The sequence below is a fragment of the Pagrus pagrus genome, assembly GCF_965226575.1.
Source record: "Pagrus pagrus genome assembly, chromosome: 22".
Taxonomy (NCBI): Eukaryota; Metazoa; Chordata; class Actinopteri; order Spariformes; family Sparidae; genus Pagrus; species Pagrus pagrus.
In genome coordinates, this window is record NC_140204.1 from 5,905,471 (window position 1) to 5,920,287 (window position 14,817).

At 43.3% G+C, this 14,817-nt stretch overlaps 1 long non-coding RNA gene across 1 annotated transcript in view; it reads left to right on the forward strand.

Moving 5' to 3' along the window:
- Positions 1-14,327, forward strand: part of LOC311251546 — a 63,082-nt gene extending 48,755 nt beyond the window's left edge. Inside the window, exon 3 of the long non-coding RNA XR_014621427.1 lies at positions 14,216-14,327. This is a non-coding gene — a long non-coding RNA (uncharacterized lncRNA). The remainder of the gene's footprint in view (positions 1-14,215) is intronic.
- The last annotated feature ends 490 nt before the right edge of the window (positions 14,328-14,817 follow it).

Genomic DNA, 14,817 nt, shown 5'->3' on the forward strand with positions numbered 1-14,817 from the left:
CCGGAATTAGCTCCGGAGTGCAAAGTGCGAACCTTTCTCTCTATCTGTGCCAGCATGCGTTTTAGCAAATGGCAGATGGCCACGGCATTACTCAACACGACACTCTCGAACTGATTTGTGATTCATTTCAACCTCAATGGTTGCGGGGCCCTTCAGACCAACGCGCGGTCAGAATGGAGAAGACGAACGTGAGAGGAGAAAGTTTTCATTTTTTTGTGCTGTTTTTTTGTCCGGAACGACGCGTCTGAGAAGAATTACGGCTGCAGAGAGCTCACAAAAACTGCGTGATGTGAGATTGTCGCTGAAGCTGTGCGTCGAAGATAAGATGAGCGAGGGGGCGAGTCGGCACATAAAAACTCCACATTTAATGCACTCCTTGAACATCCCACGTGTTTTATTTACCGCTCTCATGACCAGACTCTCTGATCCCGGACACAAAAGACGAAGCGCAGCTCCAGGCACAACAAGTTTGCCGGCTCGCTCGGGGAGAAGGCGACGCGGGGAAGATGCGTCGATAAACACAAAAGGGCAGGCAATGCGGCGGAGATTTGACAGGGCAATTTTTAGGAGGAGGAGGGAGATATGGGGACTTTTGAGGGAACGGACCAAACGGAGGGAGAGGGCGCGTGGGCGGGAGGCAGATTTGAGAAGAGCGAGAGATTAATGGCAGAGTAGTGCAAGAAATTAGAAATGAGAAAATGAGAGGGAGGAGGCGGAGAGATTTAGAGGTGTCAAGTGTAAGAGAAAGTGACAAGCATATAATAAAGGGATTTAGGGATGAAGGAAGGTAGAGGAGGGTTTGATTTAAAGATGTTTTCAGACTCTTGCCCTCCATCGTACCCAAACTTTACCTCAAGTATAGAAAGGTTGGACAGGAGAGATCACATACATATACGTCCATACTGAAAAGGAAGATAACTCGACGCTGGAACGGTTGAAGAAGCAAAGTGGAGAGGAGTATTAATTTCCCTCTGCAACCCCAGAGGGAACACGAGATAGAAAGCGGAGTCAAGAAGGGTGAAATTCAAGGAACCGCGAAAAAAAAAGGAATAAATTAAGACGGGAGAAGAGAAATGGAAGAACTGGACAAATAAGTTACTAAAGACAGCAAGTTTCCTCTCATTTCGAAGGCTTATATCTTTATTTCGTGCATGACCTTTCTTTAAATATCTTCCTCTTGGTCTCTTTTACTCTCTAACCCGGTCTCTCTTTATTAGATTAAGCACATAAAGGGTAGAGATGATAAAGCAGATACTGTACTCTGGCACTCCTTGTTGCTGCAGAGGCTCAACCCCCCCACAAGTATCATTAAAGTTTAATCAAACTGCGGCTCCGTCACTCCTCATCTGTCTTCTTCTGCTTGATTTACAGCTAATATGCAGTGTTTTTCCCTGAGAAAGATCCGTCCTCTTCCTCCTCGTCCTCTTCTCGTCCCAACACACTTGACTTGATGTTTCGAATCATCAAGGGTTTTCCATCATTTTCTGTCATGTTGGTCTCTAAAGAGCCCAAAACTTCAGATATAAGTCTCTAAATGACAGTAAGCTTCATACTTGTTATTCACTTGTCAGATTATGTCTTTCTCTTGTTCCCACAGGAATCAGACTCAGCAATAAAGGGACAGTTCAACGCAAAATCAAAACTACAGTACATATTTTTCCTCTTTCTTGTAGTGCTATTTATCCATCTGGATCGTTTCGGTGCCGGTTGCCAAGTATGGGACACGTCAGCCTTGTTTTCATGAGCATTTCCATGTAGGAACTACTTTCTTTCGACTGAACTACAATGCTGCGACCAGACATTAGCCAAGAGCAGCCTTTAATCCAAGCCTGACTAGCGTGACTCTTATCCTGACTCTCTTCGTCCCTGGGGCGGTCCGGCCCGTCAGGTTGGATGGTAGAAAGATGCCGTGGGCAGTGATCGTCTCAAAGTCTGCTGCTCTTAATCCAAAACACCCGCTTTCTACCAAGACACTGCATGATGGCTCCTTACGGCTCAAACATGCAACTTCTATCCTCACGCTGATGGCAACTGTGAAACCCTGATCAGCTTGCCTTATAGACAAGTCCAACACAGATGGTTCCCCTCCAGAAAAACTGACTGAAAGAGAAAGGCAAAGTTTTGTGTCAACTCTACTTTCAAGAGAAAGTTGGCAAAGAAGATGTGATCGATGCGGTTTCTTTGTTTTGCTGTGAGAACACGAGATGGGCTCTCTCGTGTATATTCGGGCTCAGATTTCTTTATATCACAACACAGATTCTTGTCGAGACCACAGTTAAGCACGACTGAACCAATAATACGAACAACAAGCTCAGTTCTGCTCGCTACAGATTCCCTGACAGCAGCCGTGTGGGAAGTCAAGTTGTGCGACGGCTCCGACTGCGATACAGCTGACCGAAATGTTTGACATCTTTGATCGTCGATCCGATCGCGAAGCAGCCAGACTGCTGACGTTCGAGGCAATTAATCAGACGCCGCAGCCTCTTTCGCAGAGATCACCAAATGACGGCCCCCTGGCGGGAATCGTCCCGATTTTAAAACAGGTTGAGAACCCCTGCTATTTAGAAAAAGCTACGAAAAATACTCAGGCGCAGCATGCAAAGCAATGCTGTACATCACTTGTGGATTTCGAGGTGCTTGTTATGCTCGCTGCTTTTTATTCTGTTACTTTTGATCTGCACACACTCAGTTTTCACGCAGACGGAGGCAAATTCCCTGAATCTCTTTCAGCTCATTTGTTTAAAGAAGGAAACATTAATAAAAAAACAGATATTGAGCTCTGTGTTTTCACAGCGGCATTAATGCGAGACAGACCTTTTTATCATCGCGACACAGCTGCAGTGAAAGTATCCAGCCTGTGTTTTTGTTCAGCATGACTCACAATACATGAATCTATACAGTGTGGTCCAGTTTGTTTAACCTGGTACTAGCTGACGTGTTACCTAAGATGGCTGCCGATCTCTGACCTATAGATATGAGCGTATATGCCCGTCCTGTGGCCTGCAACAGCCAACGAGTGATTTCATAGACGGGAGGACCCCGTCCTTGTTTCATCCCGTCTCTCCTGTGCCACTTATTCACCAGCGTCCAGATGATTGACAGACCATGTAGCCAATGAGATTTCATATCCGTGAACATATAATTTAAATGGGTTTTACAGCTCTAAGCTCCGAAATTATGCAATTTTCTCTTTGTATAGGCTGTTTTTTTTCCACCTAAGCACTTGTTTTTGACTGTTTTATATGTACAAAGTTGTGAAAAAATTTGTTAATTAGGAAACAAAGAACAATAATGAGCTTAATGCTCCTGTTACTGTGAAGCAGGGGTATTTTGAGGTCACAAAAGGGTATTTTTTCCCCAGGCGCCTGAATATTTAATTGGAAAAACATGTGTCAAGTGTCCACTTTTAGTTATGTTGTTATCTAATTAGAACTTGGACCATGTAAGACTACATGCTGTGGTGTTTTCTAGCTAATAGGGGCAGTTAACGGTCAGCTGCGGGCTGATTTCTGCATTAAAAAAAGACTCTGGCGTGCAAAACTAATAGGTAATTCATTGTGTTTAAACTTCTATAGATCAATAACAGAAGCACTTACAAGCCTCTGGCAGCTTTGGGGAAAAAATATCAGCTTTTAGTCTTTCAAAAGAGCCCAAAATCACTTCTGTACTCCACATGGCTCGACAACAGCTCTGAATTTACTTTGGGTTAGATTTGGAGAGGCTTTTAGGATAATTTAACAAATATTTCCAGGAATGGTAACAATACGAAACGTCTCTCTTCCCCTCCTTTTCCCCTCAGCTTCCTCCACTTCATTTTCTCTCTCTAAGACACACACATGCACACACACACACACACACCCACTTGTAGTACGCTTGAATGCCCTCTCCGCTCCGTCACCGACTGACTCACCGCGAGCGCTTTGGACTTCATATTTATGCACGTCTATGAGTCACGCAAACGCAATCGCACACACAGCCGGGTTAAAAGGCTGGAACGAGGGTCTGAGAGAGTATTATCTGCATTGGTCAAGGCTCCGGCAGGTTGGCGCACACACACTGATGCCGGTTCAAAGGTGCGTAGCAGGCAGAGTATTATCTGCTTTGGTCAAAGCGCGGCAGCTTGACATGCAGAAGCACACATGCGGCGTCTCGCCACTAATGCCGTGTGGTTGTTGTTTCGTCGGGAGCCAGTCATTGGAGGCAATTACACGGGTCCTCCTGGATTTTAATGGAGAAATAATGGACTCGGTGGAAGGCAGGGAGAGATAGAGTCAGCGGGGAGAAAGAGGGGAGCGCCCACAAAGAGGAGAGGAGTAATGGGCTGATATGAAATGTCTGTCACACTCGCGCCGCCTGACAATCACACAACAATGTGTGTGGGAGAGATCCTGCAGGCCCGCATGCCGGCATTTGACACGGATGCTGGTTCTCGCTCAACCAGTTTGGATATCTTTAGTTGTTATGTGTTTCATACAGCAGTGTCCTTATCACTCGCCTGCATTGTAAATTAAAAGATATGCAATAAATGAGTCCTTAAAGGGGCCCTGTGTAACAACTGGTTGCACTTTACACGTATAAATCACGTTGTTATTGGATTTATGTGCTGTGACGTGAAAATTGACACCTCCCCCGTCTCTCTCTCGGTTGTCTACACAAGCCTGTGGACGATTCGTTGAAGTCGTTTGATGCTTGCTGGATTTCTCTTCGAAGGACTCGGGTCAGATTTTCCTCCACAGTCCAAAGGATGTGACTTCTCAAGAGTGCCTCTCTCCACCACGCTACCAGAGAGCAACGGTAGCTAACTTTAGTTTAGAAATGGAGCCCGCTGACGATCCATCAACAAGGCTAAAGCTCCACAAGGGCTTTATTTTGAGAGTGGACGAGTTTGTAACACTTCAGTGAAAAACAGCCCTCCTGTTGTTGAGCTGATGACACTTCCAGTGAATCTTTCCTGTGTGAGTTTGTTTAATCCTGGAGGGAAACTAGTTTGGTCACAAATACACAGGAAATGTCCTACGTGTGATCATTGTCTCGATCCAGGATGTTTGCGTATGTACGTACGTATTAAAAGTGGCATCATCAGTACGCAGATAGGCTGAGTGAGGGGTGTTTGTTCAAGACTTGCTAACAAAAGCTGGCAGGAGGAGAGGTTAGGTGATGTTTCAGAGGCTTTATTTCATTTTCTCCCAAAAAGGCTCTGTCTAGTCCCGCCCTACTTTCGTGTGATTGCCTTTTACTTGTTGAATTTACCCTGGAGATCTGGGTTCGTGTCCCATGTGAAGTCAAACGTCAGTTGGGTTTAGGCATCAAAACTACTTGGTTAAACTGTCTTGTCATTTAATATTCAGGGTACAGCCTCTATGAAATCCAATGAAGCCAAGCCTGGCTCATTATGTGTTATACAATATGATAAATAAGTTAACTATAGTCTGTATTGACCCCATGTGCACAGTGAAATCATTGATCGCTTCTCTCCCGCAAACCGATACTCAGGATGAGTCCCGAGGGAGCGGCGACCATCGTCTGTTTGGTCATAAAAATGATAATCTCAGGCTGAGCTGACCTTTTGCTCCATGGTGCATTTTAATACACAGCCTGATATCCAAATGGGCAGCATGTGCATCCAATATCACAGACACACACATGCTCTTATTTTCCTCTGTACTATACCTATAAAAAGAAATCTGGATCTGTACCGTACCGTCCCGCTAGTCCAGTAGTATAAAGAGCAAGAATAGTCCGGGTCAGGGGATGGTTGGGGTTGCTGAATGGGTTTTTCCCTAGACTTCCCATCCAGAGACCAGAGTTTGGGCTGCGTTTGTGAACAAGAGTCAACACTGAATTTTGTAAAAGATATGTTACGCAGGTAAGTTAACATATATAAATGACCTAACCTACACACAATAACCAATATTTGTTGGTACCTAAACGTAAACAAGCAATTTTAGGAGCCTAAACCTAGCCAAGTAGTTTTGTGCCTAAATTAATCAAGTATGTTTTGGTGCCTTAACCTAACCACCACAGCCATTTGACATGTATAACAGTCCAAAAGTCATAATATGTGAACAGTTTGTCAGCAAGCTTTATTTTGAAAGTCTAAACGGACATTGCTAACTTGACCGTGGAGCCCTTAACAATCACAAACTGACGCTCAAGAAGGTAGAGCGTCATAGTTTGAAGCTCACTGACCAAGCTGCCACATTTGAGCAGTTAGGAGTGAGAATGTGTTGCCAGTTTCTATAAAGAGAAGCATTTTCTGCTCATTTGTAGCATCTTGAAGGTGAAAATGCTTCAATCTGCTTCTTTTTAAAGTGCTGTATTGTATATTTACATTGAAAAAAAGACTGAACTTCTTATTTATTATTGTTATAAACCAGAAAATATGATCATACTCATGTAAAAAAAAGTTGAATAGTCAGTTGATGTTCGCACCAACTGTTACTCATCCTACAACCGAGCTGTTGGTTCAACTGATTCTTGACTGTCGTAACATCTGTGATGTGGATCCAAGCGGTGACTCACACAAACTGGACCTGCCAAGATAAAGTCTATAATGATCAGTGATGAACTGTTTTCAGATCAGCTCAGAAATGACCAGACTTTTCGAGCTGCGTGAATGTAATTGCTCGTGCTGGCACAGGAAGTGGCGGGTCGATAGCTCCGAGGCCGAGCTCAGTCACTAATGAAGCCCCGTCTATAGATTACCTTAAGTACTTCATATTCGTGTGGCTGTAAATCCGGAGTGCTTCTGCTTAGTCGCCTTTTTTTCTTAAAGCTGTTGAAATCATGACTTAGCATTCGAGCGGCGGCTAAAACGTCTTTCTGTGCTCGGGGAATTTTTTTTTTTGCTTTGCTGATTGACGTGGAACGAATGCACGACATCAGATCTTGTAGGCTAAATCACGACTAAGCGTTTTGATGAAATTAGGACACGTAAAGGCGATGTCGAGCATCGATCCACTGTATTAAACTTGATTTAATTTTTGCTGGCTGAACGAAACCATGCATGTTTTCTTCACGCTGCATTTGAGCCTCTCAGCAGGAAACACTGGTCTCTGAGGCTAAAGGGGATGTTAGTATTGATTACCAATAAAGCAACTAATATTCCCTCTCTCTTGTGTGTGCGCATGCCTTGCCCCTGTGTATGGAAATGGTATTGATCGTACATCGACGGCTTAAACGACGTCTTTAGAGAGAAGCGCTCCCTGAAGACAGAGCGAGGCAATCAGCAGAAAGGCGGCTTGAGTGGAATGAAGTGTTTGCATGAGTGCTGTGTGAGAGACTATGTTTTTATTTTAAGTGTAGCTGTGTTTAAAAAAAAAAAAGCTATTGAGTCCAAGTGTTTGATGAAAAAGTATTCCTGTTTCCTATACGTGGGTTGTGAGGCATGCATTTGTCTGTATGTGTGCGGGTCCCATCTGTTTTTCAGCCTCCTCTCGTCTGTCTGCTCTTGGCAACGATCAATCCTCCTTCCCATCTGATGTTGCGGCACATCATTACAGAATCTACCAAACTGCCTTTCTCTGTTTTCTTCCTCTCCCTCGCTTTATCTCCGTCTCCGCTGTGTTTCATGTGTTCCTCTTCCGCCGCGTCCACTGCAGCAGAAAACAGAGAGATGGTGTCAACGGCATCAAGCACTTTTCACTGTGCCCCCCGTGGGCCATATTTGTGTGCAATGTGTGTGAAGCTTTGACAGACGCACTCCAACTCTGATCAACACTTGTGTTGCACATATTGTGAATGGCTGTTAACACTCACAAGTGGCTCTATACCGCGCAACGCGACCGTATTGTTGATTTAATTGCTACTGCTGTCAGAGAGGTGTTACCTAGAGATGTAATTACGCACAAACATTGTCCTGTGATGCCTGGATGGTTTAATAACTTCCACAATCTGTTCTGTAACATCTTTAACACGGGTGTCATTTTTGTAAATAAAAGCTGGAGAGAAGGGTTTAGACGGCTTTGTGTTTTTAGACACGTTAGCAGCACGGCTCTGTGGATTGCAATGTCTGTTGGTCGATCCTACAAATTGGTTCAGGATGGACAGAATGGACATGAAAACACATCTGTGTGCCTTCAAAAACCTTGAACTTAAGAGAAAATATTGTGCTCGTTTATCGTCTTCACACACATTTAGAGATACGATGAGAAAGAAGAGAGACCGGGGGGGAAATTACAGAAAGAACCAGAGCTTCTGTTGAGTTCTGAGTTGAGTCAGAAGCTGACCTGGACACACTGTTGTCTCTGCTAGCTAGCTTCCAGCTAACGTCTATACAACTAGTATACAGGCTGTTGAACTGTACATGGTAGGTTACCTTTCAATAAGCAAGTCTCTGTACGTCAATTTAAAGTGCATTGAAATAAAAGAAAATCAACAGCTGCTGTGAAGATACTTTGCAAAGCTGTCAGACATACAGCTTCATAAAACATGCAAAAAACACCAGTATGCTCCTTTAATTTCCTGAACGCCACATGCTGCAGGTTATCTATTATACATCTAATGCAACTTCAACCTGAACTCCGGTTTCTATAATTAGACGAGGTAATATATTATAAATTAAATCATTATATTTCTCCCGAAGGGCACCGAGGCTGCGAGCCAAGTGTTTAGTTTCGACTTTGCACTGATTGCGTCTCAATAATTAGCAAAAACAAAATTAAACGAAGTTAGATAATTTACAGATTGAGAGCTTTCTACCCTTGGAGCTGTTACATCAGAGCCTGAGTGCTGCTTTTTGAGATGTTATGTAACAACTCTGAGGGCGTTGAGGCTTTTTAAAGATTGAGGAAAAAGCTTGTGTCGCCCATCGGAGAGCACACTTTTCTTTATTATTGTTTGAACAGAACTTTTTGATCGGGTTCGCGGCACGTTCCAGTCCCAGAAAGCGCGGCCTTGCCAATTGCGGTGGTATCAGGGGATCTAATTAGCGAATTAGCTGACAAACCGTCTTTTGTTCATATTTATGTTGTGCTCACATCACACGAGGCACCATAATGTAGTGCTTCATGCAAGAGTTTTGGGTTAAATTTGGCTATCAATAATAATTAATGATTATCAGGGATAATTATTAATTCTGATTACTAATAAGATCCAATTTACATTAGATCACCTTGGGGCACCACCCTTGAAGAAGGGAAAAGATAGCCAATTCACCAAATCAGTCTCAAAAAGGTACTAAACTGTTTGTGACTCTGATTAATAATTAATTTAATAACTACAACCAATATTACCATAACAGCTAGTAATGGTTGAAGGATTTTGGAGCTCTTGACAGAGTAGAGGTTGGCAACATTCACTCTTGTACAATATTAAATAGACAACATGTGGGTTAAAAAGTATTTTATTCAACACAAAGATGAAAACACACTAACTAACATGTACTATATACAGGTGTGTGTGTGTGTGTGTGTGTGTGTGTGTGTGTGTGTGTGTGTGTGAGTGTGTGTCTGGCAGAACAAAGAAACAATGGTGGTCACTGATATCACATGTGGGTGTGATATGCTCCAGGCTTAAGGAATGTGTGTGTGTGTGTATGTGTGTGTGTGACGTGATGTGTGACGTGATGCCAGGTTATAGAAGATGGTTAGTTGCATGCAAAGACCCTGAGTCTGTGTGAAGCATCATTCGACTAATGTCAAATTAGCCGTCTAGGAAAGCAAACTACCAATAACCTGACCTGAGATCACAATAACACTCAAACAGTGGACACACATAAATTGAACACATATGCATTACACCAACCAGAGTTTAAAGTCCTGTGCTTAGCCGTGCTATGCTATGCTATCTAAGCCCAGTTCAACGTTACCAGTCTTTGAAGAAAAGGTGCTGGTGGTTGCAGGAGAACGTTGGGATTCCAATGTTGAATGCTGTTCTTGCTGTGCAAGGTCTGATGAAAGTCGGCAGAGGAGGAAACGGTTCGCTCCTTTCCTTTGCAGGGATAGCAGCTCAGTGCTAACTTGCTTGATGTTCCTCAGATTGTGAAGTTAGCTGGCAAGCTTTGCGTCGCAGCTGCTGGTGCTAACTGATCAGGAATACTGGCAGGACCTCGTGTCGCTGCAGTGAGGAGAAGTTCTTTGGGCCTGCTGCAAATGCACCTTGCAGCTCTCCGCAGCTGTTAGGCCCAGAAGAAGAGATCTTGAGGGCAGGCAGCCCCGTGGGGGGGGGGATGGAGAGGAGCCCTTGAGGATAAGAGAAGCTTGTGGAGAAGAGAGCTTGTGGAGAAGAGAGAGAACAAAGGAAGGCGCTGGAGTTTTGACTCTCTGATCAGAGGGGGTCTGTCACCCTGACCAATAGTAGCTCAAAGCTGAATTTTGCACCTAGGTGTGAAGAAAGGGGAATTCTGGGACATTGAGTTCAGTTCAGAGTCCATTTTGAAATCCACAATGAATGACTTCATCTGTGGGTCCCAACATTTATTTGGAGTAAGCTTTTCGCTATCCAGGCGAGTTACTGTGTGAATGTCGAGCCGGGTGTTTATCCCCCTAGATGGATAAAGGTTAAAAAGTTAACTTGGAAATCTATATCGAGAACTTCCCCACTGTGACACTATCACTTCTATATATTTTATTCCACTATCTGCTGCTGCCCTGATTCTCTTGGTTGGCTGCTTCTCACTATATTGGCTGCTTGTGATGGTGGCTTATTGTAATAATAGTGCAGGTCCAAGGTGGCTGCCCTGGGGGATCTCAGCTGGTCTCACTCAGTTTCAGTGTTGCCTTCCTCAGTTAACCGAAAAAAGAGGAGGACAGAGAGAGAAGGGAGGCTGCAGAGGGAATCAATATATGTTGTTTTTGTAGAAGTCGATACAAATATAGAGTTTGGCAGCTGTATGGGACACACATGAGTGCACACACTCCCAAATAGGACCGAGGAGCAACAAAGCTTTAAAGTTTTGTTGGTGTTTTCTTTAAACACCTAGAAGTCAATCTGTTCTCTGGTTATTGGACTCTATGTTCTGACAGGCATGAACACAGTGAGTGTGAGAGAGAGATTGTTGGGGTATTTCACAATACCATTCAGTTTAGGACATATTTTAAAGTACAAATGATCGGACTGGCAACAAAGCGGTACAGTCTGTTGCAAACTAAATCTAAAAAAAAACTGCCAAACTCAGAGGTTATTTAAGGTTTCCAAAGCTGTTAAAGTTTCCAGGAATGTCAATTGCTCAACCACTTTGGTCCATTTGGAAATGTCCCAATAACTATTGGAAGGATTGCCAGAAAAAGGTTGTGCACATATTCATGCTCCCATTAGGATTAATTGTAATAACTTCGCTGATCCTCTAACTTTCCATTCAAAACCAACCTGAAGTAAAAATGTCAATTTGTCCAAAAATGTGGTTTAAGCTATAATACCAACAACAACATCCCCCTCTGCCTCAGCTGTACTTTTTATTTATATTAGCAGGCTAACGTTAAGATGGTGCAACCCAATCATCAGAATAAATGTGGGTAATGTACGGTATGTTTCAGCAAGTCACAGATATTTTTGATTTCACTGTGATGGATTGCCTCGTTCTGTGGGAGGCTGTTTATCGTGCTGAACAAGGATGGATGTCTGCAAATGGTTTCTTCTGAAGGGAGGAAAATGAGTTGTTAATGTAACGGAGAGGGGCGAGCTACACTTTCCAGAAAATAACTGGAAAATGTCCCAATGTCTCCCTAAAAATATCCACATAATGTTAATGGTTGCAATTGTCAAAAACAACTCCTGCTTCCTGGGCTGGATGTTGAACATGGTAAACATTACCTGCGTAACAACAGCATGTTAGCATTGTCCTTGTGAGCATCTTAGTATACTGTTGTTAGCATTTAGCTCAGAGTTCAGCCCCACAAAGCTGCTATCATCACTCTGAGCTTACATTTGTAGGTCAAAGACATAAAGATTGGACCGTTAAGGCTGAAAGAAGCGTGGCCTCCAATTACTGCGTTGTGTTATGATTGTCGGCAAGTTTAAAAGCTATAAGTTGTTTCTGAATATGGTTTTGTGAGTTTTATATGGGCAACCCTCATCATAAACAGCAGCCACAAGATCTATTGACACTAATGAAAGCCATTTTATAATTAACACTCTAGCAGATTAGATCATTATATTAACAGCCAATTCAATTTACACACGTTAAGTTTACAACTCCCATAATCACTTTGAAATGAATGTAATGTACATTATTAATATTTAGATTTATGTTCTTCTAGAGACATAAACTTTACAGTGTTAATCCTGCTGACCACTAACAAAGACACTCTCTGCATGAAGAGATAATTGAGTTTGTGAGGTGACGTGTTCACGATGGATTATTTCCTCTCCATATATTCCTGTGAGTGTCAGGTGACTGACAGTAAGTGGACGGTGGAATAATAAGCACACTCTTAAGAAAAACTCAGGGATAATGAAGTAACAATAAAACGAGCACTTTGACAAAACCAAATGACGGCTTCGTGTTGACTGTGATGGATTGCCTCGTTCTGTGGGAGGCTGTTTATCGTGCTGAACAAGAATGGATGTCTGCAAATGGTTTCTTCTGAAGGGAGGAAAATGAGTTGTTAATGTAAAGGAGAGGGGCGAGCTACACTTTTGAAACAAAGAGTACAGCACAGGCCTGACAGTTTGGAGAGAGCCCGACACCGCCTGATTCATCTTACCCTGACAGCAAACTAGACTTTTCAACCAGAACTCTGCCCGATGGCCAAAGTCAATATTTAGTCTTCAAACACCACACTTTTCATATTGCTCTAACATCGGCCTATCCATTAAGAAGAATTAATCAGTAGTGGACAGGCTGTAAATGTTTGTAATGTAGCACAAATCATAAGTTAACCAACTGTCACACACAAGCAGAGGGAATATGTGGAATTAACAACTCAGTAAGGCAATAACGAACGACCGATACACCTTAAAAGAAACACTTTAAACTTAACGACCATCTTACAGCCACCACTAAAGAACAGAACGACTAAGAGAAGGAACAGTCTCAAGGACAAAATGATCAGTATGCAGTACAAACACTGGATCATTATAATTTTAATATCCACAGTAATACTTAACGGTAACATTGAATGCTTGATTGTACATTTTAGGCCTGAACCAAATCAAGTAATGTTCCCACGTCTGTCAACTCACCAAGAGTAGGAAAACATAGTTGAGAAGAGTGTTGAGCAGTTTTGTGAAGTTGTACTTTGGCACCACAACATCACCCACCGCAGCCACAGACTACTCACCCTGCTGCCGTCTGCCAAGCGATACGTGAATCAAAAGTATTTGCTCATAAACGAAACGAAAGGTGCTACATAAAATGACATGTGATTGTCAGAGTTATTGAAATTCATCCTGAGAGGAGCAGGAATGTTTTCACCAAATTTCATTGCATCCATTCAATAGACACCAAGACATTTCTTTAAATAAACACCAATGTGCTGGTGGTGGTAGAAGTTAACACAGAGGATCATCAAATATAGGTTGTGTTTGCTGGTACATCCCATACAAGGTTGCAGGAGTAAAGCCAGCAGGCTTACAGTTTAACTTGACAGTATCGAAATACCTCTGAACTGTAGAGGAAGTCTGCATGGACATAGTCGTCTGGCATCAGCAGAATCATTCACAAAGTTATTTTCTTTTCATTTCCTTCTTGACGCGATTGGTTAGATCAACCGGGCAGCAATATGTGTGATGTAGCACTGAGCAAATGCATGCAAGTTGAGGCAGTTCTTGGTCCATTAAAGAAGAAAAAATAAAGTGCCCTGGTCACAAACTTTTATTGTACTGGAGCTAAACTAAAATGTGTTTCTGAAAACATTTGCGTCAGCAAAAAGGCAACGCAGTAACAGACTATTGATTGTTGTAGATCTGTCTTGTCGGGTCCTGACTGCAGGTTGGTCCAGGCTGACAAAAACTCACATCAAACTGTCAATCAGAGCAGAGAAGCGTGTGATACTTGACTTTTATACCCTTCTTCTGTCAGTCGATGTACCAAATGCACCCCGTATTAGAAAGATGGTTGTGAGTGGCTTGTCCCAGGCGAGATCGGGTGGAAATCTGTCTGAACGGGAGGAGGAGCAGACACATCTGCCAGAGCAAACAAAACGTGAGCTTGGTAGAGTCGTCTACGCAGGACGTTGATGACTGAGGAAGAAACTAAGTGTGTTGTGTTGTGACTTAACAATAGTGGACACCTATTACGTCAAATTCAAGAGCTTTTTCTTTCCTTTTGCTTCAGATGTTGAGCCCCTCAGGTCTGAAGAAAGTCCGTCCAACGTGTACGTGAATGCACAGAAACACTAAGGCAGCTCATCCGAGGGGGCTTCTTCCACTTGAAGATCGCATCAGCATTCAGCAAGGGTGAGTAAAACACAGTTACACAAACGCTCCTTTTGAGGAGAAAATTAGGCTCAGTTCTTCCTAAGTATGCAATATCAGCGCATCCTTACAAGCACTCATAGTCCAATGTCATCAAGCAACCCCCGTTTGTGAGAGCTCGCAGAAGCTGTGGGCATGTTTAGTGCTGCTCCAGACAAGGAACATCAGCATTCAGTGTTGAGAGCCACCATCTGTCCCTGAGCAGGAAAACTCCCACATGAGGGCACGAACACACACACACACACACACACACACACACACACAACCCTCTCTTGCACATTTCCTAATTATCCCCCTCCAGCGGATCTTTCTTCCTCCGTCTTCTTCACCTCTGTCTCCTCCCGGTCTCCCACTGCATCTGATGGTGGCTATTTCAGGGGATTGCCTTGACACACACACACACACACACACACACACACACACACACTCTCCTCCCTCACTGGAAGTTGCAGCTTCAACTTT